The following is an 18,526-nucleotide window of genomic DNA, read 5'->3' as shown; positions in this document are numbered from 1 at the left end:
AAATTTGGATTAAAAATGTTTGACAGTTTTTGGTGAAAACACAAGAGGAAGGAGTTTAAGCCCCTCAGATGTGTGGAGTGCTATTATATATGTTCACATTATACTGGAAAGTCATTAAGGAAATACATATGCCAAACCACATCATCAATTTTGAGATATTGACTCTAACAGAGATATCAATATTCTAGTCACATCAGCAGAGTTTAATTTCAACTAATGTCTACTGACATGTGACACTTTGCCTGCCCTTTAAACCATTTATATATTTGCTTTAGGCAAAATGCATTCTGTCTCTTTTGATATATAATTAGCAAGTACTTGAATCTAAAAAAACTGTAGACATGAAAGAAAGAAAGAAAGAAAGGAAGGAAGGAAAGAAGGAAGGAAGAAAGGAGGGAGGGAGGGAAGGAAGGAAGAAAGGAAAGAAAGAGAAAGAAAGTGCTGGTTTTCACTGGAAGTATGTCTGCGTTTGAAGCCTCATATTTCAGAAGCTGAAATAAGAGTCTCCAGTGGTTTTGATTATAATCGTTGCTATGTGGTCCTTGCGCTTTCCAGGGCACCTCACATAAGACCACATGTGAGATTGGCTGAATAGCGCTGATTAGTGAATGAATATTACAGAGAAAAGCCTAGAGGTCTTTCAGCCCCCAGCCACTTTCCAGGAGGGGGAAGAACATCCTCTGGGCCAGGCACATTCCGTCTTTGGATGTGTTACTATGAAATACTTTCATCGCTCCAGTTTCTACTCATGTGGATTTTTCCTGGCTCCAGCTCAGCGACCTGATTCTCTAATTTTCCCCCCTCTGAGAACATACTTTTTTCTTAAGTTATTTTTTCTCTGAAATCCACACTGCCTCCCCTCCCTTCCCTTTTGATTTCTTATTCAGCTTGGAGACTACCTCACCAGTTGTGATTAGCCTGAATACTTGAGGGAGGGAGGAGGGCTCTCCTTAGGGAGCAGCGGAATAAAGCGAGATCCCTTCTTCTAAGAGTAAGGAAGAGAAACCCAGGCCCACGTAAGCTGATTAGGGCTCTCTCTGCTTTTTCATCTATTGTAAAGCACCAAACTCTGATGAGGGCCTCTTCTCTCTGTTATTTCATAAACTTAATTGACCCATACCGCACACTCTCAGCTTGTTAGGCTAGATATACTTTCTAATATACTTTCCTGGACCAAGTAAAGAGCAGAAATATACAACGTTTAAGTGCAAGTTAGCAGCTTTCTCAGTTTTTCTATCTCGGTCTTTTCCGTGTGTCTGTTGTAAATGAAACTTGCCTGGAGTTGGGTGACAGAGGTCTGCATTTCATTCCCATTAATGTCATCTGGAGCTAATTTTGCAGTGTGTTAGTGGGTCCATTAGAACCTTACAAATACTATTTCTGTGAAAAAATTATGTTTCCTATGTTTTTCACAAGTCAATTTGTCATTTTTTTCAATCATAATAGCTATGATTCATGCATGCTGTGCTCTGTTCAGCTTTTTAACTACATTATCTCTAATAGTCCCCAAAATAACCCTGAAAGTAGTTATCAATATCCCTATTTTATAGATGAAGGGTCTGAAGCTTAGAGTTAAGTGTATAATAATTTGCCCAAAGGGGCACAGTTAGTAAGTGTCAGACCTGAGATTCAAACCCAGGACTCTTTAGCTCCAAACCTTTATATTAACCACTACGTTCAACTGCCTTTCAAAAACATGCATGGCCAGCTTGAAAATTATTGAAGAGGGAGAGAACGAGGAATTTTTTTTTTTAAGAACAGGAAAGAAAGGAAAAGAAATGAAAAAGTTCCCTATTTGAGCATAGCATGGGGTGGGGATGAGAGTGGGGAGAACGAAGGAGTGACTGTTCAGAGCTGTTTAAACTGAGGGCAGGGCAGTGCAGAAACACCCTGTTTTACGGAAAGCTAATTTAATATAAGAAAGCATGTTATCTAGGTGCCCAGTTTCCAAGAATGGTTACAGGCAATGCCATGTTTAAAAACCAGTTGTTGAATTTGCTGCAAACTCTACCTAATAACAAGAAGTCACTGAGCTGCCAGGCAATCCCCTTTATCAATTGATGGCCATTACCGATTTGGAGAAGAGATTGACTTCTCCCTTTTAATACAGAAAGCATAAAATTCTAGTCTGCTACCATAAAATTTCATAAACTTTCTCTTGACCCTTTAATAAGTATAAAAACAAGAAGAAATATGAAGACAGAAACCTACTTCATCATGTATGCACATCCCCGTTTGCATGCTAAGACCATAATATTTTATTCCCTTTTATGTATTTTTCAAATTTCAAAACTAATATCTATATAATTAGAATTATTAGGTACTGATTTAAAAATCTCTGTTGATTTGTATTAGTTTATCAAAATTGATGTTGAGAATGGGCACTTGCCATATGATTGCTTTGTTGATAGACACTATCTTTAGATCAAAGGCTCCTGACTGAAGAGCCTGTTATACTGACACCAAGCATACCAGGAACTTGCTCCCTGACCTATATAAGGTAACTATTTTGTGTTTGGCTTTATCGTGGATGAAGCTCCTGGTATTTTCCAGAGCAACTATAGCTGAGAGTTGGCTGTCTGGCTGGAACTGAATCTCTAAGAGCTACATAGATGAAATCATGGGAGACCATGGTGGCTGGTCAACAGATACTTGGAAACCTATGGGAAATGTAATTTCATTTTACCTTTGAGGTTTGTGTCAAGAAGATCATTCACTTTTGCAACCATGGCACTGAGACATTTTCGTAATTTCCCATAGCTTAAGAGCTTTTCATGCTGCATTAAGTATCTATGGTGTTTAAACAGCATTACAGCCTATTAAATCCACGACCCACAAAATAAGGAGCTCTATAGACACAAAAGAGTAATGCACAAGAACAGTTTTCTATAAGGTTATTTCTCTATAAAATAGAAAAAAGAAAGCCTTTATGTAAAATAGGAATTTGGGTCCTTGGGTCATTGATAAATGGAATATAAAGGGGAAAAAATTTCAACTGCTTCTACCTAATTTCCTCTGTCACATGATTTGGCTTCTTACAGCAAATGTGTCTGTGGCATTACACATTCAAGGCATTAGTAGTCATTGCCTTAGAATTCATGACTTCTTACTTTCCATGCCGAAGTTTGACCACACCTGTGTACCCAATATGCAGCAAGGAACCTTCTCATTGCAATAAAAATAGCTTCAACCAGGGACTGCTCTAATTTTGCTTGGCTTTGGTCTTATGCAATGACTCACCTAACGCTTTTTAAAACTTCTCTGCACATTGAATAAATAAAATGTAACTGAATCACTAATTTGCAGTAACTAACTGCACTAACTAACCCTCACTTGAAGATAGAAGGATTGCAAAATTTTATGCCCTGAAATGAAGCTACTTTTTTTTTTTTAATGGATGCTTTGGAAAATCACCATTTGACTTCTGGACACAGTGTTTCAGACTCCAGTGTTAATTTTATTAAGCAGTATAATCGGAAAGTCACTTGAATCATCATGTAATAATTTGTGTTTCTGGACCTTAATAGATATGGCTGTAAGAACTCAATGCTCAAATAATTATTCCAATAAAGAGAGACATAATCAACCCAATGTTATTCAGACCCCAAAGTAACTCACTGTAGTGATTCTTTTTTTTTTTAATGTAATCTTAAAAAAAAAGAAAGAATAGAGAACTAGGAATTTGTGGAGGCTTCCTACAACGATGGTGAGTTGGTAACTTTGGAAACTCGAAAGGAGGTAGAGAGACACATTTTATTGAATCTTACACCAAGTACACACAGTCTAAGGGAATGAGGGTAAATTTCCTACTTTCGATAGAATTTCACTCTACTCTTTAGCAAAATTGAACTAGTTGTACTGAGGGATCTCACCATACGCTATGGAGAATAATTTATGTATAATTTAAATACAAAAGTAGTAAAATATTCAGGGAATAAACCCAAATATCTGCAGTGTCAAAACACTTACAATAATATATAGTACCCATCACCCTCCCTTTTAAAATCCTGCTTATTAATATTACTTTTTCTAGTCTAAATGGTACTCATATTCATTTATATGAAGGCTTTCTTAGATTACAATTTCACATTCATTTGACAAACATTTAATGAGTACTTAGTGCTGTGTTGTATAGAGGATGATGAATATGGTTCAGCATTCAGATTGCTCACAGAGTAGTTGCAGAGATAGAAATACAGGCCAATAATTGTCATTGTGAAAATGTTACGAGAGTATCACGTATTATGGGGTCCCAGGGGAAGGAAGGTACTATTTGGGTCTCTTCCATTCTCTGGTATCCATACTCCTTACAGGCTTTCATCCTCACCACGCCACACTGTTCTTATCCAGGTCAACAATGGCTCCCATGTTGCTAAATCTGGGTCATGTCTTAGTCCTCATCTCACTCAATATGTCAACAATATTTCACACAGTTGTTCATTTCCTCCTTCTTGAAAGACTTCCTTCACTTGGCTCCTGGGAGGTCACTCTTGCTTCACTTCATGTCTCACGGTCACTCCTTTTAAGTCTTCTGTGTTGGCTCTTCTACAGCTTTCCAAGCTCTGAACATCAGGTACTTCAGAACCCAGTCCCTGAACTCTACTCTCTTCTCCCTTCTCTCTAAGTGATCCTACCTCATTTCAGGGCTTTAAGTATCATCTATTTCAGATAACTCCCCAATACCTACCCCCACCCACGATATTCCCACTGAACTCCAAAGCATTTATGCAACGGCCTACCTGACATTTCCACTTACAGGTCCAACAGGCATCTCACACATAACATGATTTTTTAAAAATCTTGATTTTTCCCACCCAATCTGTTCCTCCTACAGTCTTCGCCATCTTAATAGAGGGAAACTTCATCCTTCCAGTTCCTCAGGCCAGAATTCTGGGCATTGTCCATGACTATTTCCTTCACATTCTACCTTTCAGCTTTGCCTTCAAAACATATTCAGAATCTGACAACTCTTAATATCTCCCCTCTTGTCACCCTGGACAACAGTTGTCACCTGGATTATTACAATAGCCTATTAGCAGGTCTTTCTGCTTTTGTTCTTGCCTCCCTATAGTCTATCCTACACATGGCTATCGTCGTGATCCTATTAAAATCTAAGGCAGATTATTTCACTCTTCTGCTTCCTACCCTTCAATGGTTTCCAGTCTTACTCCAAATAAAAATTAAAGTCCTTTCCACGGCCCACAAGGCCCTACAAAATCTTGCCCATAGCTACCTCTCTGATCTCATCCCTCACTCATTCACCTCACTCCAATCACACTGGTCTCCTATCATTTCCTCCAGTATACCAAGAATGCTCTGCTTTGGGCACTTTGCACTTGCTGTTCCCTCTGCCTGAAATGCTTTTCCTACTACCACTCCCCACTTTCTATATCCACATAGACTGAACTCATGCTTTATTTTCATCTCTGCTCTCATATTACTTCATCCTAGTGGCCTTCCTCAACCACTATTTAAAATAACATCCTCACCCACCTACCCTGCCTTATTTTTCTTCATCCTAGTTCCACCTGGCGTGCACGCTGTTGCTTGCTACTTGTTTATTGTCCACCTGTTTCCACTAGAATCTGAATTCTATCACAGTTGAAAATGTCTGTTTTCTCACCGTTGCCTCTCTGTATCTTAGGACAGTATCTGGCATATAATAATCTTCCAATGAATAATGAATTTTAATGAATTAATATATTTGAGTTGAGAAAAAAGGACAAAGGATCCCAGGCAGAAGAAACCAGCACCTGCAAAGGAATAAATTTTGTCTGTTTAAAACAGAAGTGATGGGGCTTCCCTGGTGGCGCAGTGGTTGAGAGTCCGCCTGCCGATGCAGGGGACATGGGTTCGTGCCCCAGTCCGGGAAGATCCCACATGCCGCGGAGCGGCTGGGCCCGTGAGCCATGGCCACTGAGCCTGCGCGTCCGGAGCCTGTGCTCCTCAATGGGACAGGCCACAACAGTGAGAGGCCCGTGTACTGCAAAAAAAAAAAAAAAAAAAAAAACAGAAGTGAGCAAACTTACAACCTGGGGACCAAATCTAGCCTGCTACTTGTTTTGGTTAAAGTGTTATTGAAATATAGCAAGGCTCATTCATTTATATTACTATTTATGAATGCTTTTGTTCTACAACAACAGAGTTGAATAGTTATGAAAGAGCCTATATGGCCTGCAAACCTGAAATACTTACTATATGGCTCTTTACAGAAAAAGTTTGCCAACGCTTGGTCTGAAGGGTAGAATGCATTTTGGACATGGTGGGAAGATGGAAGAGTCAGTATGGACAAGCTGGAAAGGGTTTAGATGAGTTTGGACATCACATGTAAGTCAAGAGAGAGTGAGACAATGGGTGCTTTTAGGCAAGGGAGTCCCTGAAAGGCAGGAACTATGTCTAAGGTAATTTGTGCATTAAAGAGTACTTGCTATTTAAACCAGTTATCCCAGTGGCAGCTGCTGCCAGGACTCCTGCCTTTATGTCATCGCCACGTCTGGGATTAGCTCTTGATGTAGGAACCAGAAAGTGGTGAGAATCCCTTTGCTTCCTCCTATATGAGGTGTTGGTTTGGAAATGATCTATCTCTTGTGGTGAGTCTGGCACAGATGGCCCCAACAGAATCCATTATCGCCTCTAGATAACTGGCCTGGGCTGATCTCAAGAGTCCCAGAAACACGAGGGTGGTTCTAGGGTAACCAAGAGACTTGTGTCTCCACAGACTTGTTGGTCCTGCCTTAGGAAGCTTCTGGAATTTGAGAAACTTTGGAATCATTTCTATAGAGGGTGACAAGAAAAATCCTAAATTTTCAGTGGTTTGACAGCTCATCAGACCTTTTCCAAGTTCTCTAAACCACGTGAATCAGTGAGACTTTGCCACTGGGTAAGGTCAAAAGATTGCTGATCCGTTTTGCTTTTACTCAGATTGGATTTCACAGTAAAGCGGCCTTTCCCCCCCGCTGTCTTTGGCTGTTACGATTTTAGCTTCAGCCAGACCCTAAGTTAAGGCAGGAGTAAATTTGGAAGAAAACCAAAAAGGAGAATAAATGTGTTCTGAATTTCACAGAACAAAGTGGAGCTCTGGCTTGTGGTGGAGCTTGGGAGCAGATGCCCCCCGCCCCACTTCCCTTTGAGAACGCAGTGGTGAAATCAGGTCTGCTCCAGTGGAGCTGCGGCATTCGGGTTTAATCTGATAGATCCCAATGTGCCCACTTTGGTTTGAGACTCGGTTCTGGCCTGACATTTTCTGCCCATCCCTCAAAGTGTGTATAAGCAGGGGAGGCCAAGTTTCCACTTGTATGTACTGAATCATTCAACTAGAAGTCCGTAGCCCTTACAGCAGCTCATGTTGTCTATTGGCTTGCCTTTAAAAATCCAAAGTTCGGGTTATCTGAAAACTGATAGGTTATCATTTGAAGGAGGAAGTAGAAAGTGCCAAATAGTCAACAGTCTAGGCCTAAGAAGAAGAAACAGAACTTTGATTTCTGCTGTAGCCTTGGGGACCCCCCTTTCTTTAGGCTTTACAGTACACCAGAACATTTTCTTTTTTTTTTGGTTTAATTTAATACTTCAATTTTCAGGAAGAAGCCAGATCAGGTTTTTTAGGTTTTATCCGCTTGGGACGTGCTGAATTAACTGCAGGCTTCATTTTGTAGGAGTTGGTATCAGTGGATGGGGTGCTACCTCAGCCCTTTTGAAAGTAGCAGACGGAGGTGGCTCCAATAATTCCATTAAGACCGTGGATACACACTTGCCTTGGGGATTTGAAGTTGGGCTTAATCAAATCTGGATTTGACATTTCACAGCCCACATCAAGGGTTTCTACAAAGGAACATCAGAGCAGTGCCAGCTATGCTATTGCTCTGACTTAGTGCCTTCTCCTGGGGAACTGAACAGGCCTTGTGCTAATCTTGTTGATGCTTTCACTGCACCTCTGCCCTGCTGTACAGCACTCAGAGCTTCTGCAGGCCACAGTTTCTTGCCATCCGTGAAAAAGTATTTATTTAGTGCCTATCATGCCCCACGGTGCTGGGCTAGGGTCTGGGATGGGTGCAGTGGTAAACAAGACTAACTGTACTCTGAGCTGCAATTGTAAACATTACACATAGTAGGAGCTACACATGCTCAACCCATGGCTGAAAAGCAATTAAGTATTTTTATTCATTCATTACCAACCATGTCCTAATAGGTTATGGCCACCCTTGAGGAGTTTAAAGTCCAGTCCAGTGGTTCTCAGCTTTAGTCACCTAAGAAGCCCCAGGAAGGCCTATTTCACATGGGAATATGAGGCATCTGCACTTCTCAGAGGCAGATGTTTTTGAGGCACTTGTTCTTTGGACCACACTTTGAGAAATACTGATACATGTAGAAGTGATGTAAACAAACCACTGTGAAAATAGCATCATAAATTCTGCACCTGTCACAGTGGAGGCTCAAAGGTGAGAGAGCACAGTCCTATTCCGGAGGCCAGAGAAGGCTTCCAAGATGAAGTTCTAGATCTTGAGGGATGATGGAGGGTCATTTTTTTTTTTTTTTAAACAGGCTTTAAGACTTCGCTAGCTCTTTTTTTAAAAAATTTATTTATTCTTGGCTGTGTTGGGTCTTTGCTGCTGTGTGCGGGCTTTCTCTAGCTGTGGCGAGCGGGGGCTACTCTTCGTTGCAGTGCGCGGGCTTCTCATTGTGGTGGCTTCTCTTGTTGCGCAGCACGGACTCTAGGTGCGTGGGCCTCAGTATCTGTGGCATGTGGGCTCAGTAGTTGTGACTTGCGGGCTCTAGAGCCCAGGCTCAGTAGCTGTGGCGCACGGGCTTAGTTGCTCCGTGGCATGTGGGATCTTCCCGGACCAGGGCTCAAACCCGTGTCCCCTGCATTGGCAGGTAGATTCTCAACCACTGCGCCACCAGGGAAGCCAGTCAGACAGTGCCACAGGTGGGAACAGCTGGGAGTGGGAGAGAATTCCAGGCAACGAGGAGAGCAGGAAAAGGACACCAGAGTGGAGAGGGTAGACCTGTTTAGGTGCCCTGTGAGCATAGAGCTGGGAGGGTCAGTGAGGGAATATGGTGCTGGAAAGTAGTCTGGAGGCAGGTCATGGAAGATCTTGAAAGCCAATGTCGGACTGAGAAACCGTTAGCGAGAAACCATTTTGTAGCAGAGAAATAATGTGATCAAATTTGCATATCAGACGGAGTAGTCAGGGAGCAGTGTGGTGTTGGATGGGAAACAATGTAGGACACAAGGAGCACTTAGGAGGTTCTCCATGAGTGTCATTAAGTGTAAAAACAATAGGGTTGTTGTCAGGATATACATGCAAAGCATTCTTTGGCTGTAAAGATATATATGTAAAAAAGCTGACCCACCAGCCACAGGAGGAGCGGGAATCACAGAGGAGCAGGCTGCCAGAACCTTCCCTTGGGAGCTCGGCCATTAGCATTAGGCAGGTGCTATCCCTGCACCTGCTCTCACCTTTCTTTCCATTCACTGGCTTCCTCTATGTGTTGTATCTTCCTCACACCTTCTTCCAACTCCAAATTTCTACTTGCTTAGGAATAAAGGAAAAAAGATGCAGGTGGAACACATGTGACATATGGGGTGAGTGTAGGAGGACCCCCAGAATCTCCTCAATGCTGCCCCTTCACTTTGCGGGTGGCCTTGAGCAAAGCCTTTCGCACATTAGTGATCCATTTGTTAGTGGACCCTGAATTTATTTATACAATGACAGTCATTGGCTGTTGTTGTTTTTTTTAATTATCTTTTTTCCTAATGGAAAAACCTACAAGTTTGAATTAATGCCAAGTAATTGATTTTGTGAGCCACAGCTGCAAAGGAGTATGAGCTGCATAAATGTAGGTATTTTATTTCTCTAGCAAGACTTTGTTAATTCAGAATAGGAGAAAACAATTACTAGCATAAATATATGAATATTCTGAACTGTGGACCATTATAAAGCCTTCAGTCTTATTTTCAAGTGTAAGAATTTAAACTTAGTTCCTGTTACAATTACGTCTTTGAGGGCCTCCTTAAATAAATTATTTAGAGTGATTCGTAACGGACATGTCAGTTCCTTTTTATGTAAACAGTCCTCCCACATTTTTTTAAATGGTATATTATTTTGCACAACTTTAATATTCTCCTTGCTAAAGGTGAATGCATCATTCATTTCTTTAGAAAACCCATTGCCCCATGAAGTGAAAGATAAATTTCAAACTCTGCCCTAGCACCAACTGTTACAGATTAAAAATATGTCTCACTGTCTAAGATTGAGAGGAGCGTATTTTGGCAACCAAACTTCGTAAACGTCAGAATAAGGAAGGTTTTTCTGTGTCAGCCACAGCTTCTTCCCAGAGGTCATTATCCAGGTTTTCAAGACTCCAGGTCAGCCTTGGATTCAGGTTTCAAAAGCCTTTAGTTCTACAAACATCCAAAAGTCATGAAAATTTCTCATTAGCCCATTGGCAGTGTTCCCCGTAAATAGCGACTTCCACTTCTTCCCACAAGGCTGGGCTAAGAGAACTTGCTGTCTGAAGCAAATACATACCCAAAGTCCTCACCACACACAAGTTGCCATGAAAAACAAGCAGAAACAGGACCAGCAGGAGAGGCAGACACAGAGATGTCTATCCATTCCCTGTGCTTCTTTGGCCCATACCTGCTCTCTTTGAGGCTAGTGCTGATTTGCAAGCCTTGGAAGGAACTGGTTATGAAGGTTTTTGTCAATTAAAGGGAAGCCAAGCCTCCCCCTCTTGGCTGCTCCAATGGAGCTGATTGCCCTGTGGTCTGGATATTCTCTCTACATGGTGGCTTCTGGGGCGGTGAGCCTCGTCTCTGTGCAGCTGACATGGAGGCAGAGGGGACGCATCTAATCATCTACAAGCGGCATGCATTTCAGTTCTCCTAAACCATCTCTGACAAGCTTCAGGTGAGGCCCCATCCCTGGGGTGTGTATCAGTTTGGGGGAATCACTCCACGTCCTTCACGATTTTATAAACTTTGATCTTAGCCCCTCTTAATGGGAATCTCTCAAGGCCTAAGTCTTGACTGTTCTGTTCTGTCCTCACAGGATATCTCTTAATCCACTCCGTCGATTTAGCAGCCCTTTCTTAGACTTTGGAGTTCTGTCCTGTTTCTTTGAGAATTCAATTTAGGGAACAGCCTAGTATAACGGGTAACTTCATGATCCTTGGCATTTGCAAGTCCAGAGATCAAGCCCAGGCTCTGCCATGGAATTGCACTGAGATCGGGGACGACGTGCTTAACTTTCCTGAGTTTATTTCCTCATTAGTAAACTCAGAAGAGCAATAGCACACTCTTTATCAAGTTTTTATAAGGGTTAAATAAATTAACACATATACCTATTAGAATACCTGGTCCCTACAAAAGTAAGTGTGATAATCTGGAAACACAAACATAACTAGATGACTGAGTTCTCTTCTTTACACGAATGTTTGACCAACTACAATCTACATATTTGGTAGCAATACAATCCCAGAATTTTTCTGACCCGAAATAAAGTGCAGTCGATCCCATCTAGCCTTAAAGTGGCAGCTGTTCTAAAGGTGTTGACTTTGTATATTCCATACACAGGACCACACTGTGCATCTTACTGAAAGCCACATTCATTATTTGTCACTTGTTCAATGCCTACTCTTGTCTAGGCACTGTGTTAGGCAGTGAGATCTCAAAGGAGAATAAAACAAGGCCTTTACCCTTAGAAACCTTATAGTGCCGTTCAGTGTATGTACATAGTTACTGCACACATTGCCCTGCTGATTAGTCAGTGTTTGAGTACCATAACAAACAGTCCCAGTGTCTCAGTGGCTCAATGAAAGCTGATTTCTTATTCACATTGTATTAGTTATCTATTGCTTGGCAGCAAATGACTCCAAAACTTAACAGTTTAAAACAACAAACACGTCAAGTATCCTTCAATTTTAAAAAAAAAAAAAAAAGGAATTTTCTCACACAGTTTCTAAGATTCGAGAATCCAGGAGCAGCTTCGCTGGGTGATTCTAGCCCAGTGTCTCTCACAATGTTGTATTCAAACTATCTGCTGGAGTTGCAGTCATTTGAAGGACCAGCTGGGATTAGAATTCTTTTCCCACCTCACTCCCCTGATTATTGTCAGGCCTCAACTCCTTGCTGGCTGTTGGAAGGAGATCTCCATTCCTTACCATGTGGGCATCTCCACAGGCATGGCAGCTGGCATCCCCAGAAAGTAATGAGAAAGAGAGGATGAGAATGAGCAAAAGACCACCAACGGCAGAGGCAGAGGTTACAGGCTTTTATAACCTAATCTCAGAAGTGGCATGCCATCACTTCTGCCATATGCTATTGGAGATGAATGCACAAGGGTACGAATACCAGGAGATGTGACCATTGGAGGGCGGCTACCACACAGTGAACATGAGTCATAGTCTATTGTGAGTTGTTGGTCGGGGGAGATGGATGGGGGCAGAGAGTCTGCTCCACACAGTTTCGTTTTAGGACCCCCGTCTCCTTCCATCCTGAGACTCCTCCTTATGCCCTTGGCGTTTTCCACCTGATCCTCTGCATCTTGCCAGGAGGTCAAAAGTAAGGAAAAGGCACTAGGGCTGCCCAGCAGATCTTAGTGGCCAGACTCGCACATTGTGTACATCACTTTGGCCCACATTCCTCCAGCCAGAAATCACCTAATTGCAGGGGAGGCTGGGAAATGTGTTCTATCTGTGACCCTGGATTAAAAGAAAATGGGATTTGGCAAATGTATAGCAGGCAGTCTGCCACACCCTCTATTTGAAAAGAGATTGTACATTTAAACAGCTTAAATTTTTAAAAAACCAGTCTGTTCAGTTTTAACACAACAACAAAAAAATATGATTGCCTGCCACTATGTGACAAAGCAACTGATTGATTGCATATTTTCACCTTTTCAATGCATTGTAAATGCAGCCCCTATTTAAGGGGCCTGAAAGCAGGTGGTGGAGAGCAGTTCCTGAACCATTAAGTTTGCCGCTTTTTCAGGAATACTATTCGGATGCTGGCAGAAACAAGTCTTGCCTTTTTTCCCAAGTGGGGAAAGAAGAAAGTCTTTATTCCCAAGCAAACGAAAATACAAATCACAAGACTAAAATTATGGATGCAAAACAATATATTAAAATGTGGCTTGTGTGTAGTATTTGCATGCATTTTAATGTGTATCTGTCATTCCCTTTGCTAAATTCAGTAGGCACTGAAAATATTAAGCAACTGAGTACAGCTAATAATTAGAGGAATTATTTTGAAATATATTTTAACCCATTTATGTTCCTATTGCCAAACCTCTTGGTCTTAAAGGGCTCTGAGATGTCATATCAGATCATGTAATTGGTCAGATCTCAGATCTCTGTGGCCTAAGAACAACTCACCAAAGTATTTTTCATAAACTGACGTGGTAACACTCAAATGATTGGAAAAACTAAAATCATTCCTAGGATAGAAAAATTTCATATCAGATTTGAAAGCTGGAAAAGTCTGTAGATATTAGATATTAGTCTGTAGATATCGGTATTAGATATTTCCATCTCTCCTACTTATTCTGAAGTCTGGCCATATTTAAGATTTCATGAGACATTTAAGACCACTTTTTGCAAAACCCAAATTTGCTGAGCCTTTTGCTCCAGTTATCTTTGCAGCTAAAGTTTTCAGAATCGGTTTTGCCCTTTACTGGGGTTTGTTTGCCTGGCTTTCTAAGTTGAGCAAACCACAGAAAGAGAAATCACTTTTAGGGCCGTAGCAAAAATGAAACAAATTTCAACCACACATAGAATCTTTTCTCTCTGCACATTGAGGCTTCTGGGCCAGAGAAGAAGAATATATTTCATAAGAATGCAGCTCTAGGTCATAAACTTGAAATACATCAAGCTCTGTGTTGTTAATTGGCACTTACCTCACCTGAAGGCTTTTGCCAAGAAGAGCAGAGGGTTTTAATGGGGAAGGAAGTAAGGAAATAGCCTGGAGCACTGGAAAACAGGCCCAGCCACATGTGATTTTTAGCTGAGGGGCTTCCCACCCCCCAGGATGCTAGAGCAACAAAGTGGCCTATGTGCTTTCTCAAACCTCGGCTGTTTGTTTGGGGGGTAATGCTCAGACTGGGGCATGAGTGATAACTGCTTCACGTAATTACGAAGACAGCTTGAAAACTATGCCCCTCTTTGTTCCGGCCTCCAGATGACGGCCGTCTAACCGCTGTTTGTGCCAGTTTTATTTCAAAGCGCTTTTCTTTCCATATTTCAAAGGTCAGTGTGTTTACTGGTGGCCAAAAAGAGCCTGTGTGTGAGAGAAAGAAACACATGTGGTTGAGTGGCAGAGCTGGATGAGGAGTCAGAACTGAATTCCAATCCTAGATTGGCTTCTAGATCTGTGAGAGAACTGAATTTATTTGACCTCCCCTTCTTCATTACCGTAGAAAGGAGAGGAAGTAAATGGTATCAGTGGTCTCTTCTAGGTGGAAAAAAAAAAAAAAATTCTAGAAGTCTGATTCAGGAAGAAGAAATGGAGGTGTTCCCAGTAAAGAAACATCATCAAATACGTAGCCAAGAAAATGTCCATTTCATCTTCTCAAAATGGAAATGTTTCTTCCTTCAAAGAAAGCAGGCTGTATAGTCTGGTCACCCTTGGAAACCTTGAGATTGTTTTCAGTCAAGGAATATTAGCACAGGGAAATAAAGCAAGCACCAAACACTTTCTCAGGAGTCTCCGCTGGCTCTCTGACATCATTGCTTAGAACATCAAAGCTGATCAGACTGAGTTACCTGCCCTTTTATAAAACATTAGAGTTTCTATTATGAATATTTGAAAACAGCATCAAATTTCAATTACATAAGCTCAATACTTATTTCAAATGTCCTTCATGATTCATTTTCTTCTAACCTGTGTTTTCCACATCCATCTTCCCTCTGTTTTCTGTATATTGAGCTGCTGGGGAAAGGAGGTGAGTAAGCTGCAGAAGTGGTAAAGAGCATGTATTCTGAAAGTAGGTTTACCTGGGTTCAAATTTAGTCTTCCCAGTTATTAGTTGTGTGACCTTGCATGATTTACTTAATCTCTCTGTGCCTCAGTTTGCTTGTCTACTAATCCAAGTACTCACTTCCTGGTGTTGTGAGAATTCAGTGGATTGATACGTAGAGTAGTGCCTGGCTCTCAGCAAGCATTCAATTAGCTAATCATGAAAAACACTCCCCTTTTTGACATGAATTCTGTATTTGGAAAAAAAACCTTCTCTTTCGTGCCACCGTTTCTCTTCTTGAATCATTCCACCTACACCTGTAGAAGTGAAAAAGTAAATTTGCAAATGCCAAGGGAACAGTGCCTGTGTTGTAAAAGGGAGAAAAAAGTAAAATAGAAAAAGAGAACAAATGAAATGTCTAAAACTTAATCTTCCAGTGACTGTGAATTTCCAGCCTCCTTTGAAGTAAGGGTACTCTTTACCTTGAGTTTGTACAAGACAAACAGAATTCTCACTACCTGACCAGGAAAAGGCATGGCAACTCTTGGCTATGATTCAAGAAGGAATGAAGGGGGAAGGGAGGGAGCACAAAAAAGGGGAACTACAGTGTATCGAAGACCTTGGCTAGGCGTTGCATTTCCATTCCATTTAATCCGTTAGTTGAATATTATTAGCTCCATTTTAGAATCAGAGAAAGCAGGGTTCAGGAAAATTAAGTGACTTTTCAAAATCTATTCAGCCAGTTATTGGTGTTGCTGGGATTTAAACCCACTTCTACTGGATGCCAAGACCCCTGCCTTTGTCTCCTTTCTATATCGCCTTTCTAGGAAGGATTCAGCTGGGATGGGGTTCTGAGGGGCCATCAGCAGTATAGACTGAACCAAGACTCCAGCTTATCCACTACCATGTGCACAATATTAGCAAGAGGCTAATATTTCTAAGCCATTTCTGCCCTACTTAAAATGAAGTAGACTCATGTGAGTCTTTGTTGTGAACCATGTAATTTTAGGCATCAAGGAGAGGGGAAACTTTGGAAATTAATTCCCTTTCACTGCTGAAGTCAGAACTTCCTCCTGGGTCACAGCCTTTCCAACAGTAGTCCATGCTAGCTTTTCAACATCTTCAGCATCTCTGCAGAGTAGACAGCAGGATGACCTCACCCAGATGCTCACGGCAGCTGGTGCCACACATGCGCAGGACGCCAACCCCATCCTCAACCCCCGGCCCACATCCACCACCGCAGACCCACTGCAGGAGCTCCCCTGTTGTTGCTGGGGATGGCGATGTCCACACAGCGCAGAGAAGAGTTACTGTGACACAGTGATGGCAGGCGGGTTAACATAAGACGGCTCTGAGATCAGACCTGGGTCCGTAACCGCCGGAAGTCGCGGCTCCAGGAAGGTGGCCTGGATAGAGTTAGGGAAGTTCCCAGAAGAGAGGCGGCCAGCAGTAGAAGTGGCAGCAGCAAACTTCGGCACAGCTCACTGGCCAGTATCCCTGGAGGATATGACACTGAAGTCAGCCTGGTTACCAATGGCAACAACAGCGCCGGCGCCAGGGGAGGCTTCTCCCAGGTTCTCTGTAGGTGTATGAGGTGATACCATCACTTTTCCTTTCACAGATGTACTGTTCCATTTGGTAGTCAAGGTTGGTGACACCTAAGTGGGTTCCTGCTGCAAGGAATTTGAGGACATCCTCCTTTTTCATTTGAAGGTCATCAAGGGCTCCCGACACTATGAACATTTCCCTTTAAGTCATGAAGGGAACCCAGAGCAGTGCCTTATGAACCCCTCTCTAAGTAGCCCGGGAAAGCACAAAACTTTTTCATGAAGATGAAGAGAGTTTGGGCACATGAATTCCTTCCTGGTCATGACCTTGACCCCCACCTCCTTTATTGCCTTAGAGCAAGTATGGTCCATGTTGATAAGAATCTGGCAAAGAAGCCCAGGTTATTTTTTTCATACCTAATTATTTCATTTCAATTCAGCCAGGTTTTCTAAACCTGTTTGTGTGTGTTTAGACATACAGCGTAAGTAATTTGTGAGTATGTACTGAGAAGCCTTATCCAAATTCCTTTTAAGAAAGATGCCAGGACCTCATTCTCAATTCTGTTACTGAAGCTGTGATTTTTCCATTTTAGAGTTGAGATGCTAAAGCTAAACATGAATATGCATTTCACTTTCAATAAAATCACCGGCTGGTAAAACCCAGATTAAAACAGAGCATTGGAAATCAAGCTGCCTTTTTCTATTAGAACTAACAAAAGCTGTTTCATTTTCCCCAGAGTTCTAGATGCTGAAATCCTATTTGTAGGAAATGCTAGGCATTATTAAAAATGCAGATAGTAATCACAAGCTGGCATGTTTTCTTGTGGTTGCCAGGATGTTTTAACGACAAAGCTAAGGACAGGTGCTTTAATCAAAGAACAAAGGACAGGGAGAAGACATGAAATGCTCCAAAGCATTTAGGAAAAATAATGCTGTCTCTGGACACTCGGCAGTGACCTCATTGTTAGGAAAAATCTGTCTAAAACACATCTCTTTCCTCATTATCTCTTTTTCTCTGCTTATATTTCTCTTCGGTCTCTAGTTCTTCATCTTAAAATAACAACTATAATAGTAATAATAACAAAACCAAAAACTTTGTTTGGCTGAGTGAGCCCTTTAGTCCCTATCTAAAAAAGAGATTCTTAAACTGGGCTCCATGTATTTTTCTAATGGTATTTTTTTTTTCTGGGAATTAGGTTCACAGCTTTTGTAAACATGCAAAGTACTTATATCCCTCCCAAAGAAGTTAAGCCAAAAAAAAAAAAAGACAAACAAACACTGAAGAAATATAAGGTACCTTTCTCTTAGTGCATCACTCTTGTGCTGCCACTTTGTTTCAGCTGGGATTTTGATAATAGCTAGAGTAGTCAATTCGAAGTTAAATTTTCTCGTCAGAAAAGATACGGTGCTGCTCATTACTTTGAATATTGTAGGAAGATGGAATCACTCAGATATCCTGCTATCCACTTCAGTTCAAACTCATCACCATCTTCCCTCCCAAACCGTTTCCACTTTACCAAGGTACCATGACCTCTTCCTTCTCTTAAGCACCCTTGTTTGAGATCTAAGTTGTTTGGGGGTCTTTCCAGATGTTTATCTCTCCGTCTAATCAGTTGTCAATCCTCTCATGTCACCTTCAGAAGTCTCTTACATACAACTCTTCCTTTTGGTTCTTAAAAACCAGCATAGTCTACCCTTGGTGGTTTTTACCACTGACTGAACATGAGGATTACACAGGGAGCTTTTTACCTTATACTGAAGCTTAGACCCTAGACCCCGAAAGTTCCATATAACTACTCAGGGTTAGAGCCTGGGCATCTGAATTTATTAAAAGCTCCTTAGGGTGCAGCCAGTGCTGAGATTCATTTGCCTACCCTATCTTATTTGACTGTATTTTTTACTATTCTAGTTATTTTACCATCTAGCTGGTGATCCCGTCCAATCTTGCTACTCTCTGCCTTATTCTATATTACTTTCCTTTCCCCCAGATTAATCTTCTCAGCATCTTAATTTCCTTACGGTTAT

General features: G+C 41.6%; 1 long non-coding RNA gene across 1 annotated transcript in view; it reads left to right on the top strand.

Annotated features, from left to right (window-relative positions):
* LOC117201165 (uncharacterized) overlaps positions 1 to 18,526 on the top strand; it is a 384,049-nt gene that overhangs the window by 252,181 nt on the left and 113,342 nt on the right. The window lies entirely within an intron of this gene.

This window comes from Orcinus orca, chromosome 11 (assembly GCF_937001465.1).
Source record: "Orcinus orca chromosome 11, mOrcOrc1.1, whole genome shotgun sequence".
Classification (NCBI taxonomy): domain Eukaryota; kingdom Metazoa; phylum Chordata; class Mammalia; order Artiodactyla; family Delphinidae; genus Orcinus; species Orcinus orca.
This window is presented reverse-complemented; position numbering and strand designations above follow the sequence as displayed.